General features: G+C 33.0%; 9 non-coding genes across 9 annotated transcripts; all 9 read left to right on the forward strand.

Moving 5' to 3' along the window:
* The first annotated feature begins 1,682 nt into the window (after positions 1-1,682).
* On the forward strand, positions 1,683-1,756 carry TRNAI-AAU (transfer RNA isoleucine (anticodon AAU)). The gene has a single exon. It is a non-coding gene; the product is annotated as a tRNA-Ile (tRNA).
* A 2,100-nt stretch (positions 1,757-3,856) lies between these two features.
* On the forward strand, positions 3,857-3,930 carry TRNAI-AAU (transfer RNA isoleucine (anticodon AAU)). The gene has a single exon. It is a non-coding gene; the product is annotated as a tRNA-Ile (tRNA).
* Positions 3,931-4,720: 790 nt separating this feature from the next.
* Positions 4,721-4,794, forward strand: TRNAI-AAU (transfer RNA isoleucine (anticodon AAU)). The gene has a single exon. It is a non-coding gene; the product is annotated as a tRNA-Ile (tRNA).
* A 1,444-nt stretch (positions 4,795-6,238) lies between these two features.
* Positions 6,239-6,312, forward strand: TRNAI-AAU (transfer RNA isoleucine (anticodon AAU)). Its single transcript has one exon. It is a non-coding gene; the product is annotated as a tRNA-Ile (tRNA).
* Positions 6,313-7,755: 1,443 nt separating this feature from the next.
* Positions 7,756-7,829, forward strand: TRNAI-AAU (transfer RNA isoleucine (anticodon AAU)). Its single transcript has one exon. It is a non-coding gene; the product is annotated as a tRNA-Ile (tRNA).
* A 1,444-nt stretch (positions 7,830-9,273) lies between these two features.
* TRNAI-AAU (transfer RNA isoleucine (anticodon AAU)) lies at positions 9,274-9,347 on the forward strand. The gene has a single exon. It is a non-coding gene; the product is annotated as a tRNA-Ile (tRNA).
* Positions 9,348-10,788: 1,441 nt separating this feature from the next.
* Positions 10,789-10,862, forward strand: TRNAI-AAU (transfer RNA isoleucine (anticodon AAU)). Its single transcript has one exon. It is a non-coding gene; the product is annotated as a tRNA-Ile (tRNA).
* Positions 10,863-11,652: 790 nt separating this feature from the next.
* On the forward strand, positions 11,653-11,726 carry TRNAI-AAU (transfer RNA isoleucine (anticodon AAU)). Its single transcript has one exon. It is a non-coding gene; the product is annotated as a tRNA-Ile (tRNA).
* A 580-nt stretch (positions 11,727-12,306) lies between these two features.
* Positions 12,307-12,380, forward strand: TRNAI-AAU (transfer RNA isoleucine (anticodon AAU)). Its single transcript has one exon. It is a non-coding gene; the product is annotated as a tRNA-Ile (tRNA).
* Positions 12,381-13,159: the final 779 nt, after the last annotated feature.

Below are 13,159 nucleotides of genomic sequence, written 5' to 3' on the forward strand. Positions count from 1 at the left end.
AAAGGTCACAGGTTCGATCCCTGTACAGGCCAAGTTTAATTCTTTGAAAAAAGATGAATTTTTCTTGTGTCTCATTTTGGACTGTTTATCTCCTTGGATCAAACGCTGCTTGAAGGATTGGATGAATACATTTGATATAATTATAGAATTAATTACTATTCTTAAAGCGCCTGGAATATCTATTAATGGTTCTAAGTTCTAACGCCCAGTAACTAAATCTCTTATTACTGCAATTTATTGAGATCATTTTTGTTTAGTCTTGTTGATAATATATAAAGATACTATGAATGTAAACAGCTGAATATAAGCTTTCCAACTATCCCGGATTAACAATCAGTAGGACTTCATCATCTGCTTCATCTTCAGTAGTATGCTATATATTTAGTGACTCTATTAGTTTAGTCTGTTAGAGCATGAAGTTAAAAACGCCAAGGACATACTTTCAATCAGTCTCCAAGCCAACACTTGATGCTCCTTTAATGTTGAAAATAGATGTATTTTCTACTGTATCATGTTTATCTCTATATTTCCTTTGAGGAGAAGCTGATAAAATGATTAGATGAATCAATTCAATATAGGTGATGAATATTTATTTATTGCTAAACCACGTGGAAAAAACGTTACTGGTTCAAAATTCTAACACTAAGTATGGAAATCTCTTTTGTATTGCAATTTTTTTGAAGTCATATTAGTTTCTTCATGTTGATAATATGAAAGTTAATTCATATTAAACAGCTGAAATTAAGCTTTCCAAATCTCCCGGTTGAACTATCATTAGCACTGCTTCCTGTGCTGGTCCTCCAGAAGATGTGCAAATTGGCCTGTTAGCTCAGTTGGTTAGAGCGTGGTGCTAATAATGCAAAGGTCACAGGTTCGATCCCTGTACATGCCAAGTTTAATTCTTTGAAAAAAGATGAATTTTTCTTGTGTCTCATTTTGGACTGTTTATCTCCTTGGATCAAACGCTGCTTGAAGGATTAGATGAATACATTTGATATAATTATAGAATTAATTACTATTCTTAAAGCGCCTGGAATATCTATTAATGGTTCTAAGTTCTAACGCCCAGTAACTAAATCTCTTATTTATTGCAATTTATTGAGATCATTTTTGTTTAGTCTTGTTGATAATATATAAAGATACTATGAATGTAAACAGCTGAATATAAGCTTTCCAACTATCCCGGATTAACAATCAGTAGGACTTCATCATCTGCTTCATCTTCAGTAGTATGCTATATATTTAGTGACTCTATTAGTTTAGTCTGTTAGAGCATGAAGTTAAAAACGCCAAGGACATACTTTCAATCAGTCTCCAAGCCAACACTTGATGCTCCTTTAATGTTGAAAATAGATGTATTTTCTACTGTATCATGTTTATCTCTATATTTCCTTTGAGGAGAAGCTGATAAAATGATTAGATGAATCAATTCAATATAGGTGATGAATATTTATTTATTGCTTAACCACATGGAAAAAATGTTAATGGTTCTAAGTTCTAACACTAAGTATGAAAATCTCTTTTGTATTGTAATTTTTTTTAAGTCATATTAGTTTCTTCATGTTGATAATATATAACAATAACTTCATGGTAAACTGCTGAAATTAAGCTTTCCAAATCTCCTGGGTTAACTATCATTTGCCCTTCTTCATTTGCTGGACCTCCAGGTAGTTGTGCAAAATGGCCTGTTAGCTCAGATGGTTAGAGCGTGGTGCTAATAACGCCAAGGTCACAGGTTCGATCCCTGTACAGGCCAAGTTTAATTGTTTGAAAAAAGATTAATTTTTCTAGTGTCTCATTTTGGACTGTTTATCTCCTTGAATCACACGCTGCTTGAAGGATTGGATGGAATCAGTAGCATTTCATCATCTGCTAATTCTTCAAAAGTATTCTATATATTTAGTGAGCCTATTAGTTTAGTCTGTTAGAGCATGAAGTTAAAAACGCAAAGGACATAATTTCAATCAGTCTCCAAGCCAATACTTGATTCTCCTTTAATGTTGAAAATAGATGTATTTTCTTCTGTATCATGTTTACCTCTATATTTCCTTTGCGCAGAAGCTGATAGAATGATTAGATGAATCAATTGAATATAGGTGATGAATATTTATTTATTGCTAAACCACGTGGAAAAAACGTTACTGGTTCAAAATTCTAACACTAAGTATGGAAATCTCTTTTGTATTGCAATTTTTTTGAAGTCATATTAGTTTCTTCATGTTGATAATATGAAAGGTAATTCATATTAAACAGCTGAAATTAAGCTTTCCAAATCTCCCGGTTGAACTATCATTAGCACTGCTTCCTGTGCTGGTCCTCCAGAAGATGTGCAAATTGGCCTGTTAGCTCAGTTGGTTAAAGCGTGGTGCTAATAACGCAAAGGTCACAGGTTCGATCCCTGTACAGGCCAAGTTTAATTCTTTGAAAAAAGATGAATTTTTCTTGTGTCTCATTTTGGACTGTTTATCTCCTTGGATCAAACGCTGCTTGAAGGATTGGATGAATACATTTGATATAATTATAGAATTAATTACTATTCTTAAAGCGCCTGGAATATCTATTAATGGTTCTAAGTTCTAACGCCCAGTAACTAAATCTCTTATTTATTGCAATTTATTGAGATCATTTTTGTTTAGTCTTGTTGATAATATATAAAGATACTATGAATGTAAACAGCTGAATATAAGCTTTCCAACTATCCCGGATTAACAATCAGTAGGACTTCATCATCTGCTTCATCTTCAGTAGTATGCTATATATTTAGTGACTCTATTAGTTTAGTCTGTTAGAGCATGAAGTTAAAAAAACGCCAAGGACATACTTTCAATCAGTCTCCAAGCCAACACTTGATGCTCCTTTAATGTTGAAAATAGATGTATTTTCTACTGTATCATGTTTATCTCTATATTTCCTTTGAGGAGAAGCTGATAAAATGATTAGATGAATCAATTCAATATAGGTGATGAATATTTATTTATTGCTTAACCACATGGAAAAAACGTTAATGGTTCTAAGTTCTAACACTAAGTATGAAAATCTCTTTTGTATTGTAATTTTTTTTAAGTCGTATTAGTTTCTTCATGTTGATAATATATAACAATAACTTCATGGTAAACTGCTGAAATTAAGCTTTCCAAATCTCCTGGGTTAACTATCATTTGCCCATCTTCATTTGCTGGACCTCCAGGTAGTTGTGCAAAATGACCTGTTGGCTCAGATGGTTAGAGCATTGTGCTAATAACGCCAAGGTCACAGGTTCGATCCCTGTACAGGCCAAGTTCAATTGTTTGAACAAAGATTAATTTTTCTTGTGTCTCATTTTGGACTGTTAATCTTCTTGAATCACACGCTGCTTGAAGGATTGGATGGAATCAGTAGCATTTCATCATCTGCTAATTCTTCAAAAGTATTCTATATATTTAGTGAGCCTATTAGTTTAGTCTGTTAGAGCATGAAGTTAAAAACGCAAAGGACATAATTTCAATCAGTCTCCAAGCCAATATTTGAAGCTCCTTTAATGTTGAAAATAGATGTATTTTCTTCTGTATCATGTTTACCTCCATATTTCCTTTGCGCAGAAGCTGATAGAATGATTAGATGAATCAATTGAATATAGGTGATGAATATTTATTTATTGCTAAACCACGTGGAAAAAACGTTACTGGTTCAAAATTCTAACACTAAGTATGGAAATCTCTTTTGTATTGCAATTTTTTTGAAGTCATATTTGTTTCTTCATGTTGATAATATGAAAGTTAATTCATATTAAACAGCTGAAATTAAGCTTTCCAAATCTCCCGGTTGAACTATCATTAGCACTGCTTCCTGTGCTGGTCCTCCAGAAGATGTGCAAATTGGCCTGTTAGCTCAGTTGGTTAGAGCGTGGTGCTAATAACGCCAAGGTCACAGGTTCGATCCCTGTACAGGCCAAGTTTAATTCTTTGAAAAAAGATGAATTTTTCTTGTGTCTCATTTTGGACTGTTTATCTCCTTGGATCAAACGCTGCTTGAAGGATTGGATGAATACATTTGATATAATTATAGAATTAATTACTATTCTTAAAGCGCCTGGAATATCTATTAATGGTTCTAAGTTCTAACGCCCAGTAACTAAATCTCTTATTTATTGCAATTTATTGAGATCATTTTTGTTTAGTCTTGTTGATAATATATAAAGATACTATGAATGTAAACAGCTGAATATAAGCTTTCCAACTATCCCGGATTAACAATCAGTAGGACTTCATCATCTGCTTCATCTTCAGTAGTATGCTATATATTTAGTGACTCTATTAGTTTAGTCTGTTAGAGCATGAAGTTAAAAACGCCAAGGACATACTTTCAATCAGTCTCCAAGCCAATACTTGATGCTCCTTTAATGTTGAAAATAGATGTATTTTCTACTGTATCATGTTTATCTCTATATTTCCTTTGAGGAGAAGCTGATAAAATGATTAGATGAATCAATTCAATATAGGTGATGAATATTTATTTATTGCTTAACCACATGGAAAAAACGTTAATGGTTCTAAGTTCTAACACTAAGTATGAAAATCTCTTTTGTATTGTAATTTTTTTTAAGTCATATTAGTTTCTTCATGTTGATAATATATAACAATAACTTCATGGTAAACTGCTGAAATTAAGCTTTCCAAATCTCCTGGGTTAACTATCATTTGCCCTTCTTCATTTGCTGGACCTCCAGGTAGTTGTGCAAAATGGCCTGTTAGCTCAGATGGTTAGAGCGTGGTGCTAATAACGCCAAGGTCACAGGTTCGATCCCTGTACAGGCCAAGTTTAATTGTTTGAACAAAGATGAATTTTTCTTGTGTCTCATTTTGGACTGTTTATCTCCTTGAATCACACGCTGCTTAAAGGATTGGATGGAATCAGTAGCATTTCATCATCTGCTAATTCTTCAAAAGTATTCTATATATTTAGTGAGCCTATTAGTTTAGTCTGTTAGAGCATGAAGTTAAAAACGGAAAGGACATAATTTCAATCAGTCTCCAAGCCAATACTTGATTCTCCTTTAATCTTGAAAATAGATGTATTTTCTTCTGTATCATGTTTACCTCCATATTTCCTTTGCGCAGAAGCTGATAGAATGATTAGATGAATCAATTGAATATAGGTGATGAATATTTATTTATTGCTAAACCACGTGGAAAAAACGTCACTGGTTCAAAATTCTAAAACTAAGTATGGAAATCTCTTTTGTATTGCAATTTTTTTGAAGTCATATTAGTTTCTTCATGTTGATAATATGAAAGTTAATTCATATTAAACAGCTGAAATTAAGCTTTCCAAATCTCCCGGTTGAACTATCATTAGCACTGCTTCCTGTGCTGGTCCTCCAGAAGATGTGCAAATTGGCCTGTTAGCTCAGTTGGTTAAAGCGTGGTGCTAATAACGCAAAGGTCACAGGTTCGATCCCTGTACAGGCCAAGTTTAGTTCTTTGAAAAAAGATGAATTTTTCTTGTGTCTCATTTTGGACTGTTTATCTCCTTGGATCAAACGCTGCTTGAAGGATTGGATGAATACATTTGATATAATTATAGAATTAATTACTATTCTTAAAGCGCCTGGAATATCTATTAATGGTTCTAAGTTCTAACGCCCAGTAACTAAATCTCTTATTTATTGCAATTTATTGAGATCATTTTTGTTTAGTCTTGTTGATAATATATAAAGATACTATGAATGTAAACAGCTGAATATAAGCTTTCCAACTATCCCGGATTAACAATCAGTAGGACTTCATCATCTGCTTCATCTTCAGTAGTATGCTATATATTTAGTGACTCTATTAGTTTAGTCTGTTAGAGCATGAAGTTAAAAACGCCAAGGACATACTTTCAATCAGTCTCCAAGCCAACACTTGATGCTCCTTTAATGTTGAAAATAGATGTATTTTCTACTGTATCATGTTTATCTCTATATTTCCTTTGAGGAGAAGCTGATAAAATGATTAGATGAATCAATTCAATATAGGTGATGAATATTTATTTATTGCTTAACCACATGGAAAAAATGTTAATGGTTCTAAGTTCTAACACTAAGTATGAAAATCTCTTTTGTATTGTAATTTTTTTTAAGTCATATTAGTTTCTTCATGTTGATAATATATAACAATAACTTCATGGTAAACTGCTGAAATTAAGCTTTCCAAATCTCCTGGGTTAACTATCATTTGCCCTTCTTCATTTGCTGGACCTCCAGGTAGTTGTGCAAAATGGCCTGTTAGCTCAGATGGTTAGAGCGTGGTGCTAATAACGCCAAGGTCACAGGTTCGATCCCTGTACAGGCCAAGTTTAATTGTTTGAAAAAAGATTAATTTTTCTAGTGTCTCATTTTGGACTGTTTATCTCCTTGAATCACACGCTGCTTGAAGGATTGGATGGAATCAGTAGCATTTCATCATCTGCTAATTCTTCAAAAGTATTCTATATATTTAGTGAGCCTATTAGTTTAGTCTGTTAGAGCATGAAGTTAAAAACGCAAAGGACATAATTTCAATCAGTCTCCAAGCCAATACTTGATTCTCCTTTAATGTTGAAAATAGATGTATTTTCTTCTGTATCATGTTTACCTCTATATTTCCTTTGCGCAGAAGCTGATAGAATGATTAGATGAATCAATTGAATATAGGTGATGAATATTTATTTATTGCTAAACCACGTGGAAAAAACGTTACTGGTTCAAAATTCTAACACTAAGTATGGAAATCTCTTTTGTACTGCAATTTTTTTGAAGTCATATTAGTTTCTTCATGTTGATAATATGAAAGGTAATTCATATTAAACAGCTGAAATTAAGCTTTCCAAATCTCCCGGTTGAACTATCATTAGCACTGCTTCCTGTGCTGGTCCTCCAGAAGATGTGCAAATTGGCCTGTTAGCTCAGTTGGTTAAAGCGTGGTGCTAATAACGCAAAGGTCACAGGTTCGATCCCTGTAGAGGCCAAGTTTAATTCTTTGAAAAAAGATGAATTTTTCTTGTGTCTCATTTTGGACTGTTTATCTCCTTGGATCAAACGCTGCTTGAAGGATTGGATGAATACATTTGATATAATTATAGAATTAATTACTATTCTTAAAGCGCCTGGAATATCTATTAATGGTTCTAAGTTCTAACGCCCAGTAACTAAATCTCTTATTTATTGCAATTTATTGAGATCTTTTTGTTTAGTCTTGTTGATAATATATAAAGATACTATGAATGTAAACAGCTGAATATAAGCTTTCCAACTATCCCGGATTAACAATCAGTAGGACTTCATCATCTGCTTCATCTTCAGTAGTATGCTATATATTTAGTGACTCTATTAGTTTAGTCTGTTAGAGCATGAAGTTAAAAACGCCAAGGACATACTTTCAATCAGTCTCCAAGCCAACACTTGATGCTCCTTTAATGTTGAAAATAGATGTATTTTCTACTGTATCATGTTTATCTCTATATTTCCTTTGAGGAGAAGCTGATAAAATGATTAGATGAATCAATTCAATATAGGTGATGAATATTTATTTATTGCTTAACCACATGGAAAAAACGTTAATGGTTCTAAGTTCTAACACTAAGTATGAAAATCTCTTTTGTATTGTAATTTTTTTTAAGTCATATTAGTTTCTTCATGTTGATAATATATAACAATAACTTCATGGTAAACTGCTGAAATTAAGCTTTCCAAATCTCCTGGGTTAACTATCATTTGCCCTTCTTCATTTGCTGGACCTCCAGGTAGTTGTGCAAAATGGCCTGTTAGCTCAGATGGTTAGAGCGTGGTGCTAATAACGCCAAGGTCACAGGTTCGATCCCTGTACAGGCCAAGTTTAATTGTTTGAACAAAGATGAATTTTTCTTGTGTCTCATTTTGGACTGTTTATCTCCTTGAATCACACGCTGCTTAAAGGATTGGATGGAATCAGTAGCATTTCATCATCTGCTAATTCTTCAAAAGTATTCTATATATTTAGTGAGCCTATTAGTTTAGTCTGTTAGAGCATGAAGTTAAAAACGGAAAGGACATAATTTCAATCAGTCTCCAAGCCAATACTTGATTCTCCTTTAATCTTGAAAATAGATGTATTTTCTTCTGTATCATGTTTACCTCCATATTTCCTTTGCGCAGAAGCTGATAGAATGATTAGATGAATCAATTGAATATAGGTGATGAATATTTATTTATTGCTAAACCACGTGGAAAAAACGTCACTGGTTCAAAATTCTAAAACTAAGTATGGAAATCTCTTTTGTATTGCAATTTTTTTGAAGTCATATTAGTTTCTTCATGTTGATAATATGAAAGTTAATTCATATTAAACAGCTGAAATTAAGCTTTCCAAATCTCCCGGTTGAACTATCATTAGCACTGCTTCCTGTGCTGGTCCTCCAGAAGATGTGCAAATTGGCCTGTTAGCTCAGTTGGTTAGAGCGTGATGCTAATAATGCCAAGGTCACAGGTTCGATCCCTGTACAGGCCAAGTTTAATGCTTTGAAAAAAGATGAATATTTCTTGTGTCTCATTTTGGACTGTTTATCTCCTTGGATCAAACGCTGCTTGAAGGATTGGATGAATACATTTGATATAATTATAGAATTAATTACTATTCTTAAAGCGCCTGGAATATCTATTAATGGTTCTAAGTTCTAACGCCCAGTAACTAAATCTCTTATTTATTGCAATTTATTGAGATCATTTTTGTTTAGTCTTGTTGATAATATATAAAGATACTATGAATGTAAACAGCTGAATATAAGCTTTCCAACTATCCCGGATTAACAATCAGTAGGACTTCATCATCTGCTTCATCTTCAGTAGTATGCTATATATTTAGTGACTCTATTAGTTTAGTCTGTTAGAGCATGAAGTTAAAAACGCCAAGGATATACTTTCAATCAGTCTCCAAGCCAATACTTGATGCTCCTTTAATGTTGAAAATAGATGTATTTTCTACTGTATCATGTTTATCTCTATATTTCCTTTGAGGAGAAGCTGATAAAATGATTAGATGAATCAATTCAATATAGGTGATGAATATTTATTTATTGCTTAACCACATGGAAAAAACGTTAATGGTTCTAAGTTCTAACACTAAGTATGAAAATCTCTTTTGTATTGTAATTTTTTTTAAGTCATATTAGTTTCTTCATGTTGATAATATATAACAATAACTTCATGGTAAACTGCTGAAATTAAGCTTTCCAAATCTCCTGGGTTAACTATCATTTGCCCTTCTTCATTTGCTGGACCTCCAGGTAGTTGTGCAAAATGGCCTGTTAGCTCAGATGGTTAGAGCGTGGTGCTAATAACGCCAAGGTCACAGGTTCGATCCCTGTACAGGCCAAGTTTAATTGTTTGAACAAAGATGAATTTTTCTTGTGTCTCATTTTGGACTGTTTATCTCCTTGAATCACACGCTGCTTAAAGGATTGGATGGAATCAGTAGCATTTCATCATCTGCTAATTCTTCAAAAGTATTCTATATATTTAGTGAGCCTATTAGTTTAGTCTGTTAGAGCATGAAGTTAAAAACGGAAAGGACATAATTTCAATCAGTCTCCAAGCCAATACTTGATTCTCCTTTAATCTTGAAAATAGATGTATTTTCTTCTGTATCATGTTTACCTCCATATTTCCTTTGCGCAGAAGCTGATAGAATGATTAGATGAATCAATTGAATATAGGTGATGAATATTTATTTATTGCTAAACCACGTGGAAAAAACGTCACTGGTTCAAAATTCTAAAACTAAGTATGGAAATCTCTTTTGTATTGCAATTTTTTTGAAGTCATATTAGTTTCTTCATGTTGATAATATGAAAGTTAATTCATATTAAACAGCTGAAATTAAGCTTTCCAAATCTCCCGGTTGAACTATCATTAGCACTGCTTCCTGTGCTGGTCCTCCAGAAGATGTGCAAATTGGCCTGTTAGCTCAGTTGGTTAGAGCGTGATGCTAATAATGCCAAGGTCACAGGTTCGATCCCTGTACAGGCCAAGTTTAATGCTTTGAAAAAAGATGAATATTTCTTGTGTCTCATTTTGGACTGTTTGTCTCCTTGGATCAAACGCTGCTTGAAGGATTGGATGAATACATTTGATATATTTATAGAATTAATTACTATTCTTAAAGCGCCTGGAATATCTATTAATGGTTCTAAGTTCTAACGCCACGTAACTAAATCTTTTATTTATTGCAATTTATTGAGATCATTTTTGTTTAGTCTTGTTGATAATATATAAAGATACTATGAATGTAAACAGCTGAATATAAGCTTTCCAACTATCCCGGATTAACAATCAGTAGGACTTCATCTTCTGCTTCATCTTCAATAGTATGCTATATATTTAGTGACTCTATTAGTTTAGTCTGTTAGAGCATGAAGTTAAAAACGCAAAGGACATAATTTCAATCAGTCTCCAAGCCAATATTTGAAGCTCCTTTAATGTTGAAAATAGATGTATTTTCTTCTGTATCATGTCTACCTCCATATTTCCTTTGCTCAGAAGCTGATAGAATGATTAGATGAATCAATTGAATATAGGTGATGAATATTTATTTATTGCTAAACCACGTGGAAAAAACGTCACTGGTTCAAAATTCTAACACTAAGTATGGAAATCTCTTTTGTATTGCAATTTTTTTGAAGTCATATTAGTTTATTCATGTTGATAATATGAAAGTTAATTCATATTAAACAGCTGAAATTAAGCTTTCCAAATCTCCCGGTTGAACTATCATTAGCACTGCTTCCTGTGCTGGTCCTCCAGAAGATGTGCAAATTGGCCTGTTAGCTCAGTTGGTTAGAGCGTGGTGCTAATAACGCCAAGGTCACAGGTTCGATCCCTGTACAGGCCAAGTTTAATTCTTTGAAAAAAGATGAATTTTTCTTGTGTCTCATTTTGTACTGTTTATCTCCTTGGATCAAACGCTGCTTGAAGGATTGGATGAATACATTTGATATAATTATAGAATTAATTACTATTCTTAAAGCGCCTGGAATATCTATTAATGGTTCTAAGTTCTAACGCCAAGTAACTAAATCTCTTATTTATTGCAATTTAGTGAGATCATTTTTGTTTAGTCTTGTTGATAATATATAAAGATACTATGAATGTAAACAGCTGAATATAAGCTTTCCAACTATCCCGGATTAACAATCAGTAGGACTTCATCATCTGCTTCATCTTCAGTAGTATGCTATATATTTAGTGACTCTATTAGTTTAGTCTGTTAGAGCATGAAGTTGAAAACGCCAAGGACATACTTTCAATCAGTCTCCAAACCAATACTTGATGCTCCTTTAATGTTGAAAACAGATGTATTTTCTACTGTATCATGTTTATCTCTATATTTCCTTTGAGGAGAAGCTGATAAAATGATTAGATGAATCAATTCAATATAGGTGATGAATATTTATTTATTGCTTAACCACATGGAAAAAACGTTAATGTTCTAAGTTCTAACACAAAGTATGAAAATCTCTTTTGTATTGTAATTTTTTTTTAAGTCATATTAGTTTCTTCATGTTGATAATATATAACAATAACTACATGGTAAACTGCTGAAATTAAGCTTTCCAAATCTCCTGGGTTAACTATCATTTGCCCTTCTTCATTTGCTGGACCTCCAGGTAGATGTTCAAAATGGCCTGTTAGCTCAGATGGTTAGAGCGTGGTGCTAATAACGCCAAGGTCACAGGTTCGATCCCTGTACAGGCCAAGTTTAATTGTTTGAAAAAAGATTAATTTTTCTAGTGTCTCATTTTGGACTGTTTATCTCCTTGAATCACACGCTGCTTGAAGGATTGGATGGAATCAGTAGCATTTCATCATCTGCTAATTCTTCAAAAGTATTCTATATATTTAGTGAGCCTATTAGTTTAGTCTGTTAGAGCATGAAGTTAAAAACGCAAAGGACATAATTTCAATCAGTCTCCAAGCCAATACTTGATTCTCCTTTAATGTTGAAAATAGATGTATTTTCTTCTGTATCATGTTTACCTCTATATTTCCTTTGCGCAGAAGCTGATAGAATGATTAGATGAATCAATTAAATATAGGTGATGAATATTTATTTATTGCTAAACCACGTGGAAAAAACGTTAGTGGTTCAAAATTCTTACACTAAGTATGGAAATCCCTTTTGTATTGCAATTTTTTTGAAGTCATATTAGTTTCTTCATGTTGATAATATGAAAGTTAATTCATATTAAACAGCTGAAATTAAGCTTTCCAAATCTCCCGGTTGAACTATCATTAGCACTGCTTCCTGTGCTGGTCCTCCAGCAGATGTGCAAATTGGCCTGTTAGCTCAGTTGGTCAGAGCGTGGTGCTAATAACGCCAAGGTCACAGGTTCGATCCCTGTACAGGCCAAGTTTAATTCTTTGAAAAAGATTAATTTTTCTTGTGTCTCATTTTGGACTGTTTATCTCCTTGGATCAAACGCTGCTTGAAGGACTGGATGAATACATTTGATATAATTATAGAATTAATTACTATTCTTAAAGCGCCTGGAATATCTATTAATGGTTCTAAATTCTAACTCCAAGTAACTAAATCTCTTATTTATAGCAATTTATTGAGATCATTTTTGTTTAGTCTTGTTGATAATATATAAAGATACTATGAATGTAAATAGCTGAATATAAGCTTTCCAACTATCCCGGATTAACAATCAGTAGGACTTCATCATCTGCTTCATCTTCAATAGTATGCTATATATTTAGTGACTCTATTAGTTTAGTCTGTTAGAGCATGAAGTTAAAAACGACAAGGTCATACTTTCAATCAGTCTCCAAGCCAATACTTGATGCTCCTTTAATGTTGAAAACAGATGTATTTTCTACTGTATCATGTTTATCTCTATATTTCCTTTGAGGAGAAGCTGATAAAATGATTAGATGATTCAATTCAATATAGGTGATGAATATTTATTTATTGCTTAACCACATGGAAAAAAGTTAATGTTCTAAGTTCTAACACAAAGTATGAAAATCTCTTTTGTATTGTAATTTTTTTTAAGTCATATTAGTTTCTTCATGTTGATAATATATAACAATAACTTCATGGTAAACCTCTGAAATTAAGCTTTCCAAATCTCCTGGGTTAACTATCATTTGCCCTTCTTCATTTGCCTGACCTCCAGGTAGATG

Source organism: Lissotriton helveticus, chromosome 4_1, assembly GCF_964261635.1.
Source record: "Lissotriton helveticus chromosome 4_1, aLisHel1.1, whole genome shotgun sequence".
Classification (NCBI taxonomy): Eukaryota; Metazoa; Chordata; class Amphibia; order Caudata; family Salamandridae; genus Lissotriton; species Lissotriton helveticus.